This window comes from Myxine glutinosa, chromosome 2 (genome assembly GCF_964187855.1).
Source record: "Myxine glutinosa chromosome 2, kmMyxGlut1.1, whole genome shotgun sequence".
NCBI classification, from domain to species: Eukaryota; Metazoa; Chordata; class Myxini; order Myxiniformes; family Myxinidae; genus Myxine; species Myxine glutinosa.
Window position 1 is genome coordinate 37,616,240 of NC_136262.1, and position 18,175 is coordinate 37,634,414.

Here is an 18,175-nt window from a genome sequence, read left to right on the forward strand (position 1 = left end):
AGAAGAACAAATGAGTGGAGGTGAGCAGTGATCCTGGATTTAGGTAGGTTCACCAGAAGCCCCCTCCCTCCCCCTCCCCTCATTTGTACTATAACTATTTCCATCACCGACATTTAAAACACAACATTCTAGTAGGCAGTCGAAGCACGGAAAGAGCAGAGGGTGCAAGACCAAAGGGGAGGCGGTCGAAGACAGAATGATTGCATTGAGCTCTTCTTTTTATGAAACCTATTTCCTGCCTTGTTTACCTCAAAGTAAGTAATTATATTACAAGGCAAACAAGAAAATGTGTTCCATTAATAGGAAAAACATCCTCAAAAGCTCAAATTAACAGTATGCAGTACCAGTAACCCAGATAAAGGATTTACAACGTAATTTCCTCCTGCGGCAAAAAACTGTTGCAGCTGCCCTTAAAATTGGGGTTAGGGTTAAGTAACCCTGTTACCAGCAACAGGGTTGCAGCTAATTCGTATATTTATATAGTGTTTGTCTTCACGCAAAAATGTAATATGTGACTGGAACAACCATAACGAGATTGTGTTGTGGCCCTTTTGAAGGCTGCCCGGCAAAACAAACAAGTATCTTTTGGAGCCAATTTAAGTCGACGATACCCTTTCACTCCTCCTACTTACCGCCACCAGAGCCGACAAAGTAGGTGATAAAACTGACTCATCCTATATTTCTTTATTTCACCTGCGCTTGTTGTATACACAAACATATCACAACATGATCTTACGTGAAAAATCCTTTTGGGTGTACAAAATGATGATTACATTTGTCTTAAGAATGTTTGAGAAGGTGACTGTATTTGGACCATTGCCAAATTTGTGTCCAAGCCGGTGCAAGTCAGGCCCTGCCAGGGCGCAGACCACCCAAGAAAGAAATCCGGGGAATGGTTGTCATTGTATATTGCTTGAGGGCAAAGTCTTGGTTACACACTTTCCTGTTATTATACCACATGGTTCCAAATAAACTTTTCCAACAATTTGAGTCTGCTAGAAAATGTAGAAGCTACACGCACGCACGCACACAAGCACGCCCAATGATATATTAAGTACCTTCGGACAAAATATATGTAGGTAGTGAGAATCGTGCCCTAGAACTAAACTGCTTTCGGTGAGGTGATTCAAAAGAGAAATATTATACAAATACTTTATGAGCAAAACATTGTTCTTCAACTGTCTCAATCCATTCTGCCGATTAGAAAATTCTTCCCTTCTCTGATGTAACATGTTGATACAAACCTGTCAAGTCTCATTGACACACAACACTGAGCTATCGAATGAAACACCCTGTAATGTGACGAATGAACTTCTCCATCAAAATTGAGATTAACATCTTACGATGCTGATTATAAAGCCATAAATAAATCAATTGTTATCCTTGCCTCAAAGTTTAGTTCACTGAATTTTAAATGGCTTTGATGGTCCTAATATTACAAATGGGCATTGCCAGCATTATGTCATTACAACATTATGTTGGCAATGCCATTATCTCCAAATACTCCAATTAAAATGGACAACTTCTCATCTTTCTGATTGTTACCTCTGCCCCAAAAGGTGGATAGGGGTTATGTTTTCACCCCTGTCTGTTTGTCTGTGGACAAGATATCTCAAAAAGTTGTGGACGGATTCAGACAACATTTGGTGGAGAGGTTGGGTATGTGACAAGGACGAAATGACGAGATTCAAGTGAAGATCCGAATCTGGATCTGGATCCGAGAATTTTAAAGTGATTCTTCACCATTGAGAGATAGGGCAAAAATGATGTACCGTCGGACCCCACTATTCGTGGGGCATACGTTCCTGGAAAATCCGCGAATATTGAAACCTGCGAATAGTGGGGCATTGTTTCAATGGAAAAAGGGGGGATATGTTCCCGTGTCACGAAAATCCACGAATAGAGAGGAACAAAGTGCGAATGGCAATGCAAAATCTGCAAATGGTGAGGCAAATGTCGACGTGCGAATGGAGAGGCAAAAAGATGTCGACGATAATCTGCAAAGGTCGATGAAAGTCCCGGAAATGGCAAGACAAAACCCGCGAATGTTGAAAATCCACGAAGGTCGATGAAAATCCCGTGAATGTATGCCGCAGCATTGTTTCAATGGGGAAAAGGGGGATACGTTATAGGTTCCCAGCGGTTCTTGATTCATTGAGGAAAATTTTTAAAGCTTAAAATGTTTTCGACCGCAAATGCACATGAACTTCATAAAAAATGCTTACAGATAAATAAAATAAAAAAACCACACCACCAGGTACCATTTGTAATTTATTAAAGAAATGCACTTACAGTTTATTAAAAGTGCTTAACCATACCATACCGTGAAAGTAAAAATAACACAACACCATCATGTACCGTTTAAAATTTTTATTTCACAAACACACGCAACTTTCAAATGATGATGATGATGGTGATGATGATAATGATGGTGAATTGAAATCCCATGAATTCCTCGAACTTTGAGGGTGACCCAAATGATGGTGCAGCAAAATCGTGCACTAAGGGAGAGGTATGAGAGGGTGAGGACGCTGGTGAGAATGCTGGTGAAGACGCTGAGAGGAAGGCAGGAGAGGGTGCTGGTGGTCTTGAGGTGGAGGGACCAGGGCTGAAGAAATGGGTGATGGGGAGCTGCCTGACACAATGCCCAACATTTTGATGTAGTTCTTTGTACGGGAGCAGCGCATCATCCAAGTCCCTCTTGAACTTGAGGTACCTCTCCACGACTGGGCCAGCGTCTTGCACCCAGTTAACAATCGTCCGCATGTCCTGCAGCAACTCACCCTGGAACTGGTCTGTGAGGTTGGACCTCAGCACCTCTTCCTCATTACTGCGCACCTCCGCCTCCTCCTACTCGGAAATCTTTGGAATGGCGTCCAACTCGTCCTCAATGATTGGGTTTATGGAATGGTTCAGCATCATGGTTTTCAGCATTAAGTCCCTCGTCTGTGTGTTGTCCTCAATCCATATTCTGAGAGTCTTCCCCATACTTTCCATGTGGACATTCCGGACATGGTTGACCGCCTTCATACTCGATACAGCTCTCAATGAAAGTTTCTCACGAATTGCCTTCTCCTTCTTCGTATGTAGCGAACGGTGGATATGTTGACGCCGCAATGCCTGCCAACAGAGGCCGCTCTCTCTCCTCTCGAAAGCCGGTCGAGCAGCTCCACTTTCTGGCTCAGGCACATCACTTTCTTCTGACTCTTGGCAGTTGACGCATCTCCGGCACTGGTCTCGTGCTTGGGAGCCATAATTGAACAATGAGCAGAGCGAGTCAAAACCACAGGTCAAAGCAACGGGACGAGAAAAATGATCTAGATCGAGAACACAGTCTCTATATGTAGGATTGCGAGCATTGTGGGTAGTTGCAGAAGTACCCTGCCCATTGTTTGTGGGGGATGTTATCGAATGCTGTATTGAGCCTACCTGCTAATTTCAATAATAGATTTAATGAAGCATTTGCATTCTATAATTCGAGGGGTTGACATGTTTTCGTCGCTGATGGAACATCCCCCAAAGCGTTTTCATTGTGTAAGATCTCTGATGATGCTTTACCTAAATTACAAACTGTAATCGATTTAATGAAGCGTTTGCATTCTATAATTCGCGGAGTTGACTAGTTTACACATCTGGTGGGATATCCCGTGAAGCTCACTTATAGTGTGGCTAAAATTCGCACCGCGAAAGCCATGAAAACGCAAATCACACAGCAGTGAATGTACGGTACTCTACCGTACTGTATAAGCAGGTCATGCTCACAGCTTGTATAAGATGTTTTTTTTGCGTATGTACGTCCAGCTACTTTATGCATGGCTGGTGAAAAATGGGTTTTATAAACGTGTCATGCTCGCGGATCGTGAAATTCTTTTTGCTCCCATGAAAAACCGCGAATTCACGGAACATCGCCGTGAATAGGGGAAAAAAACCCCGCGATTCCGCGGAACATGGCCGCGAATAGAAAAAAACCCAAAAATTTGCAGGACACTTTTCCACGAATAGAGAAACATGTCGCATTTTATCAACCCCGAATATGCGGATTCCGTGAATAGCGGAACCGCGAATAACGGAACCGTGAATAGCGGGGTCCAACTGTATAGCACAATATCTCAAAAAGTTATGGACGGATTCGGACAAAACTTTGTGGACAGGTTGTGTGTGTGTGAAGTAAGAATCGATTTGATTTTGGTGAAGATCCAAATACGGATCCGGATACAAGATTTTTGTAAAATTTTAAGTGATTCTTCACCATTGAGCTATGTGGGCAAAAAGCTATATATAACATGATATTTCAAAATTTAAAAAAGAAATTTTTAAAGACGAAATTTCAAAAGGTTATGGGCGGCTTATGACAAAACTAGGTGGATGAGTTGTTTAGGCAACAAGAACAAGCCGATTAGATTTTGGTTCACGTCCGAATCCAGATCTGTCCTATCAGTGGGATACAAAGCGTAAATTATTCAGCCTGGCGGGGGTATGCACTCTACCGAGTGTCGTTCTTGGTAGATTTCAGTCTGTTTCTAATCCTCTATCATTTGCTGAGTATAACCTTCGTGTTCAAGTTTATTCCACTCTTGGGAATACTAATTAGTATTAGTTAAGGGTTAATGCTAGTGACTCTATTGAGGGTTGATGCGAGCAATAAAAAAAAGGACTCTTGGAATTTTTCCCAAGACCACCGCCTCTTCATAGCGAAAGTCGCACAATCGGGATAGGATTAAACTGTTGTCGTTTTACAGGGCGTTGTCAGCTTAGGTATTTTACAGGGACAATACGTTGATAGAAGTGTGCTAACCACCATGGGAACGAAGGTGAAGTGACATTTTGGGTGTGAGCCTTTCTTCAAAGCAAGAGAAAATTGTCAACATCGACAAACCACTTGATTGAGAAAATTAATTGTCCTTGTACACTGGCAGCATAGCCAACAGGTATGTGTACTCGCCTCCGAGCTGTCTAGTCTGCATTCTTTATCTCAACCCAAATATAAACTGTCATGCCGGTGTTTCACAGGCAGGATAATTCATCAATGCTGCTGGCATTCGTTGGTGGACGTTGAAGGTCCTACGGTGTTCTTCGCGAAAAGTAGGCACGCTATTGGTCTAACCTAGAGGGGACACTGCATCAGCGGCACTGCCACACCCCTGTAAGAAGTGATGCTAACTCACAACCATGTGCTGCAAACTACTTAAGATTGTGCTCGTTTTTGCGCCAACACAGACCAATTCTAATCTTTAGAAAGACTAGTTTTGCATTATATTAGTGATTTTTCAGTTGAACTGCTGTGCAATCTTTGTCCTGAGAAAGGATGGGCAGAAGTTCCGTGAAATGGTTTGCTACATTTGCAGTTGGTGGGTTATGCTCAGATACAAACCGGCAGTACAGAATTGACTTAACGACTGCTTTGTTGACAATGCCAAACACCAAGAGGAAAAGGAATCCACAAACATCATTCAAAAATAAAGTGAAACCAAGCAACAGTGAAGCAGTCACAAAAGCAGTTCTGCTTTTAGCATCTGTCACAGGTCACACACCCCTGATGTTGCCACTTTAATGTTACAAGAACAAACTATGCATTGAATGTACAGATATCCTCTTTAGCCTGTCCCCTGCAGGAGACGGGTTTCGTAAGTGTGTGTGTGTGTGTGTGTGTGTGTGTGTGTGTGTGTGTGTGTGTGTGTGTGTGTGTGTGTGTATATATCATCAACATGATCTTGTAGATCGAAACCTAGAGGAAGAACGGTGCCCAGCTGATGATCCATGCAGTCGGGAAAATAGTCAATTGCTTACAGGTTAAGGTTCTTGCTTTAGGTAAGGGAACTATGTTTGGAGCTTTACAAATTAAATAAAGTTGAATATGGGATTTTGTGAAATCAACATCATTTACAGAAATCCTTTAAATTATTTATATTTAAGTTTAGGAACAACCGATACTGTACAATTAATTAAATGCATTTTAAAATAAGGATTGAAAAAGAGAAATAACAATTGAAAATCATAAGAGATAGAATTGTGAGAAACAAAAATAAAAAAACAAGATGTGTGTGTGTGTGTGTGTGTGTGTGTGTGTGTGTGTGTGTGTGTGTGTGTGTGTGTGTGTGTGTGTGTGTGTGTGTGTGTGTAGGTATGTATGTATATATATATATACATATATATATATATATTGTTGCGGATCTCAGATTACGGCGCTCCCCTTACCGAGGGGGGTTTAATCCCCTCGTCTTTTAAGCTGGCCGTCCGAGTCCTAGAAGATATCGCGCTCTTTGCGGGGTTGAGAATGACCAGGGTGACTGGTCAATGGAGTCCCAGATACCTTTGCCAACCTCGCCGCAAAGCAGGGCGCTACTTCTGCCCGAGCCACGGACAAGATGGAATTTTGCCGAGCAGTTTAGCAATCCGAAGCTCGAGCCGTTAGCAATAAAACTAACCCGATTCTGAGCGGTTCTAATCGTGCCACAGGTATTCAATTGGGAAAAGACTAAAGCGACCGGATGAGAGGAAAACCCAAAGAATAAGAAGGGTGAAGGAAGAACAAATATGATTTATTAACTACACTAAAAGAGGAAACGAAAGGCAAGAATATACAAAAGGAGGAAATAAAAGGACATTGGGCAACCTTATACACTCTTATATAACACGCCCAGGACAATACAAACACACTTACACGAAAGGGGTGATGGTGGTGTGAAGGAAGAGAACGGTCCAAGCAGATGGTTCCAGGCTCCGGGTCCGCCGCAAAGAATGGCAGGCAGCTGGTGTCGTTGGCGCGCGACCGGACCTTACAAATGCGAGGGGCGGGGATGCTGCATGCGTATAACGTGCCGAACGCTCTCAAACCAAATGGCAGTTCGTATCAAACGATCGTTCCAAGCGATCCTCTGCGCAGTGTTCTTATCATCTGCCGTCTCTGCGCTGTTCTCTCAAGTTTGACTCCTTCTCTCTCCCTGGCGCACCTCTTGCTCATCTCCCGCATCTCCGTAAAAGGGCTTCGCGCTCGCGCTTATATGACCCGCTTGAAAATCAAGCCGCGCTTCATCGAGCCACGCCTATTAACGAGCTCACCTCAGCCCTGGTTGGTCAGCGAGGGCTCACTGGCTCCACCCTCGACGGCTCGTGGGCGAGGCCACACCTCCTCCCATGGCTCCGCCCCTTCTTTCCTCGAGCCGACCGCATGTTCAATGGAGTTTGGAGCGAGCGCTAAGGCAGCGACGACGGCAATAGGATTATGTGGCAGCATTGGGAAGGACAAGCCCGGTTGAAGGTGCTACTGGCACTTTGGAGAGAGACAGAGAGAGATTGGGGATAATTGAAGGGGCCTAGGTTATTTGATTAATGCAACGCAGATTCAACTATTGGAAACAGATCCTTACCTGGAACACAAACTAATGAAATAACTAAAGAAGAAGCCTATGGTGTGCTACGTGTTGCTCGTGGCCTAACTAGGGTGCGACCTTTAACCTTTACACCAAAAATGGGAATATTCACAGGGGATTATTTATAAGGGAATATTACAGATATTTACAAAGTGGAGGGTTCTAAAAAACACAACACTGCACCCTCATTACCTCCAGGGCCGTCCCGGCCCGAAAGAACTTTAATTTAGTGTGACATTCAGGTGTGGTAACCCTCTACTATTAACTTCACCCTGAGTGTGACATTTTTAAAACAACTAAGTATGTCCCGCCTGCTGCGTTGCATTCTATCTAACAGATTCATGCCCACAGGATAACCGAATCACGGAATTAATTCTCAAAACTAAACATTGACGGTGGGGAGTATTATTAACAAGAACTACTTGGTATTTACACGTGAACCCAGGACCTGTCTTTTGGGAAACAAAAGAAGATGTTTTGAAAAGAGGAAAGGCATACACTGCACTGCACTGATACCACCAGCACCAATATGCACCAAAAGCACCAAAGCACCAAAATGCACAAAAAGCACCAAAAGCACCATCCAGTGCACAGTCATTACAGTTCAATAAATGATGCTTTGAGACGTCTTCTCTTCTCTGCTGGGCCGATGCTTCTTGACGACTTCTTGCTTGCTGCCTAGTTGGTAATAATAAGAAGGCACAAAACGTGTCCATTTCTTAATTATGGCCAGCAGGGACCAACTAAGGGCGGTCCAACTGCATGGCTTAGGTGCCACCTTTACCATGGTCCGCAAGCAAGATCTCCCTGGCCACAATGGCCGGTCCCCAGCAGAGGGGCCAGGCCCCAAAACGTGGGGTCCATGAATGTGGTGCTCGGCCACAGACCTGTGGTCCATATGGTGGTGCTCGGCCACAACAATGTGCGGTCCATAAGTGTGGTACCGGTCCAGGCAGGCAGCAGCGAGGGTGCGGGCACCTGCACACTTTTCCCCCAGCACACAAAGACCACGGTCCATGAGTGGGGAAGGAAGACAAAGCAGGGTTAGCGGGGTGCAAGGGCACAAGGGTACACATCAACACAAGGTAATGCAGAGGTGAGGTGCGCAGGAGAGTGAGCTGAGAAAGCTCATCCCTACCGTGCGTCCCCCCCTGTCACCTAATCTACCCTTGCCCCTACCACGTATTTACACCATTTACAAATCCGTCGCTATCGTCTTGTCTTCCCCATATCTCCCCTAATCCAAATTCGTTATCAATCCCTCTAAATCAAATTTGCCACCAATTCCAATTCCTCATCGGTCCCTCCTAAGGAGGCAGAGATGGAACATAAACACAATGTCACCCCCACGTCATGATGCGTCTTTCATACCAAATGTCTGCAAACAACGGTGGTGTGGAGTTCTGTCACCTTGGTGAGTGGATGCGGATGGCGCGAAGATATTTCCAATCCTAACTACCTTCTAAATGACCTTAACACACTTTACTCTACCCGGGGTCTTTCCCTGCCAAACCAATGGCCATTTTTACTCTATGTGGTTCTAAGAACCGAACTCCCATTGACCAAACTGCGGTGCTCACCAATTAGGGGTCTCACTCCCCCCGATTCTTCACCCTGTGCCCTCGCACAATTTCCGGGCTGGGTCGTGTGGCGCTCCCAGCAGGTCCGCACACCTGCACACCTCCGCCACTGTAGTCGTCTCCCGAGCTTACCTGCTCCTTACCCTAACCTATCTGGGGAAGGCCCTCTGGCGCTCTCACCCCCTACCACCCTCTCTGGCGTCGGGCTACCCGGGTCCGTCCTCCGGATCCTCGGGCCCCATTGAACAACTACTGGCTCCCAGAGCCTACCTGTGGCCTCACCTGGCCGACAGACTAACAGTGGCAGAGTGCCCATTCAATCACACTCACTAACAGGCCACACGCCTAGCCAATTGACTCCACTAATGCACCCAACACAACACTCCTGTGCAACTACCCGCACCACAGATGCCAATATCCAACCACAATTTACCTACTCCCTCTACCTACTCTTAAACTACCCTCCCCGGGTACTCGTGAAGGGGTCCATCTTCCCCATCCACTCATTTCGCACCAACCACTCCACTCCACATATTCCACACTACTCACTCCACACCATCCATTCCATACTCCATTTACTCCATGCTCCATTTACTCCAGACCATCTATTCCATACAACCATTCTTCATTCACCTGTACTTTCACTTGCACACCTTGTGCCCACACACCTGGTGGCACTTGCACACCTGGTGGCACCTGCACACCTGGTGGCACTTGCACACCTGGTGGCACTTGCACCCTCCTTTCCTCCAGGTGCATTCATTCAATACAATGCACAATCACACCTTTCACAATACTCTGCTCAATACACTTTCACTTCTCCAAACCATTGCCTCTCAATTCCTTATTTCATCACTCTCACCACAAACACATAGCATCATCTAAGTTGACTACTCCCTTCTAAGATTCGTGCTTCCCAGTCGCCCCTTTTACTATTGCACTCCCTCGTCATTATAATCCACTAATCTGCTACGTCCCCTCCTACAGGTATCATGTTGCTACTTAAATCTACAGTTACCTATGGTCATCTTTCTAAATCCCTATACAATAACCAAGCCCTCCCTGGCTAGGTTTTCACCGCCATAACCCCATAAACTATAGCTCATGTGCCCCCAAGATACGATGTGAGGGATGGTAGATCTACCATCCCTCTACACCATATACCATTTGCCATCAATTTCCCTATTACACTATCACTATCGCCATCACAGTCCATTAAACTTGAGCCTCTCGGTGCATCAATGCATTTTTTTACAGCTCCGCTTCGCAAAGCCGAGCAATGCATACGGGTGGTTTGGTCTACTGCAGGTTGGATCCGTCCGGCATTCGATTCAGGGGAGGAGGTTTCGTCGGGCCAGGGCTCCAAGCACCATCCCGGCGCAATCCCTTGCGCTCCCATGAGTGATGTCCCAGCCTTACCCGGGTGGAGCGCCGCACCACAAGGGGGAGCCGCTCCGACCCCTCCTACCTCTCGAACCGGGCCGATCGCGTTGCCTGGCAAAGCGCGGACTCGACCGTGCAGGGCGGGGCCCGGCCCGAATCGTGCACGGCGCTCCGAAGAGGAGCGACGCGACACTGATCCCTGCCGGCTCCCGCAGCACACACCGCCCGGCACGGACCGGGAGCTCGCGTTGGCTAAACGTCGGTCTGAACGCTGTCCCGGTTAACGTCGATGCCTTACTCGCATGCTCACATCCACACGCGTTCCGCTCTTTACTCATACATCCCATACACTCCGTCAATTCCACCACCGCACTCTCTGTTACACACCACTCGCTGTTCACACACTCCATAACACACCTTGGCGCACACTCGTCGTTCGCACACCTCTCGCGTGCACTCTCCCCCGTTACGTACTCCGTAACCACCACGGGCGTGCACTCTTCCGTTACATCCCCTGTAACACTCCCCATCACGCGCGCCACCACCAACTCAGGTGTGCCTCCTCGCACACGCTCAACCATTCCAAGCGTGCATCCTCGCACCCGCTCCTCATCCATCTCACTCTCCGTATCACTCGTCGTTCCACTTCCACACTCCGATGTGCATTCACTCTCGCACCCGGTATCACTCCCATACTCTGTCACACACTCACTCTTTGACGCACACTTTTTTCTAACACACGCGCCATTTCTACTCACACCGGGCGCAAGGGACCCTCCACAAATGCCCGGGTTCTTTCGCGATCCAAAGCGCGCGAAAGACCCTCTCGCGCCAAACACTCTCCCGAAAAATCTCTTCGCCCCATACACAGCCCGACTCACCTTCGGGATTCTTCTTCTTCGCTCCACACGCACCTGCAAATCTTTATAAGGATTAAGCACGGCATCATGATGCGAATACAGACTTTGAGCATTATCCATCTTTTCCTCCAATTCCTTTTCTAAATCTACCGTCTCTCCCATACCAATTTCCACTACAACCACGTCTTTTTCTTTATTCAGCTCGACGACCGCGGGCTCACATGAATTTGCCTTGTCCAATTCGGCGGCGTCGGGTTTTTCACACCCCGTGTCGCGATTTCTATCCCGGTCATTTTAACCGCGCTCTGCTCTGCCTCGCTCAACCCGCGCTCCTCAAGTCGCGTTACCTCGTTGCGTACCCCCGCAACGGGGGTACGCAATGCCCAATTATCCCCAATTATATAATTGTGGTCGCGCGCCACAATTATATAATTATATATATATATAATTATATATATATATATACATATATATATATATATATATATATGTATATATATATATATATATATATATATATATATATATATATATATATATATATATATATATATATATATATAATTATATATATATATATATACATACATATATATATATATATATATATATATATATATATATATATATATATATATATATATATATATATATATATATATATAGTCACGTGAAAAAGTAAGTACACCCCATATAAAGTTTTGACTTTTTCAACATATTTCAACATACAGCTATTTGATCTTCATTTCAACAATATTGACAGCTAAAGGTGATATAATATAAAAAATATCATGAAACATTTACATTTTGTAGTCCATTGTATAATTTAAATAAACATAAATGCAAATTTCGCATGTGGAAAAATTAAGTACACCCTTGGCTCTAATAGGTGGTATTGCCCCCTTTGGCAGAAACAACCTCAAGTAGGCCTTTCTTATAACTGTCTACCAGTCTCTGACATCGACTGGGAGAAATTTTTGCCCACTCCTCCATGCAGAATTCTTTCAGCTGTGCGATGTTTGAGGGGTTTCTTGCATGCATAGCTCGTTTCAAATCCCCTCACAACATCTCGATGGGATTTAGATCCGGGCTTTAACTTGGCCATTCCAGAACCCTCCATTTCTTTCTTTTCAGCCATTCCTTGGTGGATTTACTGGCATGTTTAGGGTCATTGTCATGTTGCAAGGTCCACCTTCGGTTGAGCTTCAACATTCCGACAGATGGCCTCACATTATCATCAAGCACCCTCTGGTACAATGAAGAATTCATCGTGGATTCTATGATGGTGAGCTGCCCAGGCCCTGATGCAGCAAAGCTGCCCCAAACCATAATATTTCCACCACCATGCTTTACAGTTGGTATCAGGTTCTTGTGGTCAAATGCTGTCTTTGGTTTTCGCCAAACATGTCTTCTGGTACTGTGGCCAAATAGCTCTACCTTTGACTCATCTGTCCAGAGCACATTGTTCCAGAAGTGCTGGTCTTTGCCTAGGTGTTCATTGGCAAACTTTAGTCTTGCCCTGATGTTCTTTCTGGACAGCAAACGTTTCCTCCAGGCACACCTCCCATGTAGATCAAATTTGTGCAGCCTCTTTCTAATGGTAGACTCGTGCACTTTGACATCAACAGTGCCAAGAGCTACCTGTAGGTCCCGTGATGACATTCTGGGGTTCTTAGAGACTTCTTTCAGCATCTTGCGGTGTGCTCTCGGGCTGAACTTACTGGGGTGGCCTGGCCTGAACAAGTTGGCAGTTGTTTGGAATCTTCTCCACTTGTAGATGATCTTCCGGACAGTCGAATGATTGATTTCAAATTGTTTGGAGATCTTTTTAAATCCCTTCCCAGACTCGTAGGCATCTATAACCTTCTTTCTGAAGGCCTCAGAGAACTCTTTTGATCTAGGCATGGTGACGCCGCACACTTCAACAACAAAGAGCAAACCAAACTAAATGTCTGAGGTTTAAATAAGACAGGTTCCTCCAAGACCCTCTCTAACGATGTTCTAATCATTTGCACCTGAGCTGGTGCACCTGATTCTAATTTTAGGTATTTGAAATAGTGATAAATGTCGGGGTGTACTTACTTTTTCCACATGCGAAATTTGCATTTATGTTTATTTAAATTATACAATGGACTACAAAATGTAAATGTTTCATGATATTTGTTATATTATATCACCTTTATCTATCAATATTGTTGAAATGAAGATCAAATAGCTGTATGTTGAAATATGTTGAAAAAGTCAAAACTTTATATGGGGTGTACTTACTTTTTCACGTGACTGTATATATATATATATCAGAGAAATCCATGACAATGTGTTGTGCGGTCCATATTGAATATGTACATATTGCGGACCATGGTGTCCTTCCATGCATATGTCTGTCTTCTATTTGTGACTGCTTTGCACGAATCATTTGAAAGCTGCACACACGGCAAAGCTCAACATTCACTTTTGAAGTGACGTCAGAACAGGCATTAATAATGTTAATGCCAAATTTTGTTTCACAAGCATAAAATTCTACACATTCTCGTATCCGGAATTGGATCTTCACCAAAAACTGAAACAATTCTTCCTTGTCACATACCCAACCTGTCCACCAAGTTTTGTCGGAATTCGTCCACAACATTTTTGAGATACGTATTGTGCTATATATATCGGTTTTGGCCCGATATTTCAATGGTGAAGAATCACTTTTAAAATTCTAGCATCCGGATACAAATTCGGATCTTCACAAACCTCTAATCATTTCGTCCTTGTCACACACCCAACATCTCCACCAAATGTTGTCCGAATCCATTCACAACTTTTTGAGATATTGTGTTCACAAACAAACAGACAGTGGTGAAAACATAACCTCCCCCCGCCTTTGGAGGTGGAGGTAACTATTGTATAGTTGTGTTGTTAGAAATTACAGAGAGGATGAATTTTAAGCTAACTGCATCTAGAACTTACTTTTTGGGTGGTAACCCTTTGTCAGAGCTGAATTACTCAGCTTCTCCTTGCTTCCCACAAAGCTAAGCATACATCTCAATCAATGTCCCGTTAGATTACGAGATCTATTGCATCTGGACTGCTCAATAACTATTGAGAAAACAATTGAGAAAAAAAATTAGGAACGAAAAGAAGAGAAGGGAGGATGATAGAAGAGAGGAAGCAGGTTCAGGGAATGTGGGAGGACTGTAGAAAGACACGGGGAAGAAGGTTGAAAGTGGGAAGAGAAAGAATGATCATCTATGGAGCATACAAGGGTGGAGGTTATAAGATCCCATAACATATGTGTATGCAATAGATATACTACAAAAATCGTGGAATATATTTTCCTTCCACATTACTGGACCAGTTTGATATCGCCTCCACTCTGTTGCGATCCACAATGCAGTGCGGCCTGTTTGCACTTCCCACGGCAACATATTTAATTGTTCAGATTCGACTCGTCAACAAGTACTCTATGACTCTGCTTGGGATCAAACCCAGAATTAGACATTCAGAAACGAGCAGACATACGACCAACCTGAGCTTACTTACTTATTTATGTTTGTTTGTTTATTTCTTGATTGCAGACATCGACGCTGCCTTCGTTTGGCCTACATTGCCATTCGAGCCGAACATTTTTCATCAGATATAGATAGGCCAGCCAATTGGTCCTGTCACAGCGTTACATTCAACGATAATTGAAGTTGCGCTGTAATAGGGCAACGGCGCCCACATTTCGAGCCTGTAGGCATCTCTGCCTTTTTCAGATGTTTCTGAAGTTATGGTATGGTTAGCAATTGAATCACAAACGCCTGAAAGAACCGTGACACATATACTGCATGTGGCAATGCGACAAAATTCCATTATGGTGTAATGGGTCTTGAATGGCAATTGTACACAAAGTCGGAGAACAGGACAGTGTGGGGATAGGGATCAACTGCAAAGATTTCAATCCGATTTACTGTAACGTTTACACTGTTCTAATAAAGCCAGCATTCCTTGCAGGAGCCAGTAAGCTTGTCTGTTCCATCTGCTTGCATTCCTTTTTTTCTTTTCTTTTTTTTGCCCTTCCTTTTTTGCCCCTTTTTTGCCTTTTCGCATTAACCTTTATTTTATCAAATAAGTAACGTGAGTAGAAATATCTCAAAGTAAGTTTATGGCTCCGCATCAAACCTCTTCCAACACCTATATTTTCTCCAAAACGACTCATCAGATATAAATTTGGAACCGATATGGTGGTCAAGATGCGAAGCCAATGTCATTGCAAGAAAACAACGGTGGCTTTGGTTTTTAAGAAACATCTGACATCTTGACTGTGCGATTATAGGAAACATACTGTGCAGTGCTTTCTTGCAAGTCCAATAAAAGCTTCTTTGGAGACTCAGAGACACTAAACTGCTTCATTCGTCCTTTGTCTGATGAGTTTCCTGTGTTTTCGATACACATACAGTTGTGATAACATCTAAAAAATGTCCAGATTTAATTTCTAAAAATAAAAACATTTTTTAGAAATGCAAAATGATGGAGAGATGATATGCCAAAAATATGTAAACAAGGTAGGGATGGTCACAAAGAATTATCCTGCAACACCATCCAAACATATTTTTTTGAACTAGTACACCCGCTCATTGCGGAAGTGGCAGGAGTCATATTAATATCGTTATTATTAATGCAAATTATTGTTAATATTACTTATGTTAGATCAGGTCATTGAAAATATCAGACTGTGCCTCACCATTCTAAATTCCCTATAATGAAATCTACTTCCGCGAGGGTGTCGGAGAGGAGGAAGTGGGGTGGGGGGGCAATATTGCATAACTACAAAAACCCCTTGGGGAAGGGGGATATTATTTTCTAATAAAATTAATATAATGCTATTATCACAAATGTTGTTACTTCTGTTATTATAAACGGTCTTGGAAAAACGACATAATCCTTATGACAGAGTTTGTCCAAAGCAACCACTCTTGTGCGGAATTAAAACCCCTTGGGGAGGAGGGATAGCGGCCTTGTAAAAACGGCAATATAAGTTATTTATACACCTCAACATAACATTATAATACGTCATGTGACCTGTGACTGAACACACTCTGGTTTTCCTCCCTTTCAGTTTTGTGTTATTATTGAGAAACAATAACACAAAACTGTTAAACAGCAGTAGTGACTGTTTCAAAAGGTAATCAAACGTGTTTGCGGTTTATAATATACTAGCAGAAGTACCTGGCGTTGTCGGGCAGGGGAGGGGGGGAGGGACAGGGGAGGGGAGGGGGGAAGGGGTTGGGGAGGAGTGGAAGGGGAGGGGTGAGGGGAGGGGAGGCGGAAGGGGGAGGGGGGAGGGAGGAAGGGGGAAGGAGGGGGGAAGGGGAGAGGAGGGTGAAAGGGGAGGAGAGGGGGGAAGGGGAGGGGGGAGGCAGGAGAGGAAGGGGGTTCATATATATGCTGGTGGGTGAATGGGGTGAATGTGGTGTTCATCACGTTTCTGAGTTAAGTGTGATGTCGATCAGGAAGAAGAAGAAGCCGTATTACCAACTTCGTACACTTCCGGAATAGTTTGATTTATTTGTATTCAAATGTCTGGTGATTGTTTTGTATTTATTTATGCGAATGTGTACTTGTACATAACTATCATTAATTTTAAAAAGCTTAGGCACTATCGAGCGATAAAAAAAACAAAAACATTTAACTCCAAAAAAACGATCTTTTTTTTTCAATTTTTTTGTTTTCTTTTTTGCCTAAAACACTCCCAGGCACTCACTGGTGAACCTCTGAAAGTTTGACGAAGATCCGTTCAGCCATCTCTGAGAAAAATGGCGACACCCAAACATCTCTCTTATTTAGTAGATATACAGTATATTCATATACTGTATATCTACATACAGAGGTAGACATACAGAGGCCCCGTGATGACGGCTGCCCATCGCCACAACCAACAGAGATTGTTTGAAATGTTTACCACTTGTTTGAAATGTAATAAAATTGTAACAGTTCAAAATAAAACAAACCAACAATTGCTAATTGAAACATTGGCATTTTATTGATGACATGTCAAGTTTTTGACCAAAATACACCATCTCATCAGTTTGTTCTACAGTACAGAACAGCACAGGGTGCAATGTCAGTCCCCTTTCAATAGCGTGTGTGGCCACCATTGTTTTGGATACAGGCAGTGCATCGTCGGCGTATACTGCCTACCAGTCTTTGGATGGATTGCTGCTGGAATCCTCTGGCAGTCAGACCATAGTCATGCAGTCGTCTTCGTGCAGTATCATTGGAGATCCGTGGGTTTGCACGCCCCGGAGTTTCTGCCGCAGTGTGGGATGCTGGACGGAATCGATCCCGCAGGTGACTTCGGACCATCTGCCTGTCCTGCCTTGCAGTGGTGACTCTTGGCCTCCCTGATCGAGGTCTGTCATCTGCAGAGTTGTGGAGGGTGTCTCTGTCCACCAGGGCCGATATCGTCTGGTGTGAACAGCCAAGGCGACGTGCCACCTCACGGTAGCTCAGTCCGCCTTGCAGCATGCCCAGGGCACGCTGCCGTTGATCCCTTGACAATCGTGGCATGTTGATTGAAATGCCCATTTTGCACTGGCCTTTTTAAAGCCAATATCAAGACATCACGTGCAGCTCATTAAAATCATCCCGTACCCCTTGGCTAATCACTGACAGTCAAAACGGCTGTTCAACAGCTGTGCTATGAAGTGACCATTGAAGGTTCAAGTGACCATCCGTGACCGTTTTGTCTGACAGTGAGGACACTATTGTCCACAAATAAGTTCACACATTTACTACACGCAGTGTTATTGTTGATATTTAAAGGTTTCAAAGGTGGTAAGTATCTTTTGCGTTTCAGTATATATATATATGTATGTGTGGCGGACACAAAAGCCCACTGGCGTGGTGACATCATTCCACGCACCAAGTGGGCGGTGGCCACGTCCGAGGGGTAGGCGTGGCCTCATGATATACACCGGGCGCCCAGCCCGGAGCGGTACAGTGTTACAGTGTA

The 18,175-nt window shown here is 44.3% G+C and overlaps 1 long non-coding RNA gene across 1 annotated transcript in view; it reads left to right on the top strand.

Moving 5' to 3' along the window:
* The window catches only part of LOC137422640 (uncharacterized), a 210,974-nt gene extending 193,437 nt beyond the window's left edge, over positions 1-17,537 (top strand). Inside the window, exon 4 of the long non-coding RNA XR_010983554.2 lies at positions 16,917-17,537. This is a non-coding gene — a long non-coding RNA (uncharacterized LOC137422640). The remainder of the gene's footprint in view (positions 1-16,916) is intronic.
* Positions 17,538-18,175: the final 638 nt, after the last annotated feature.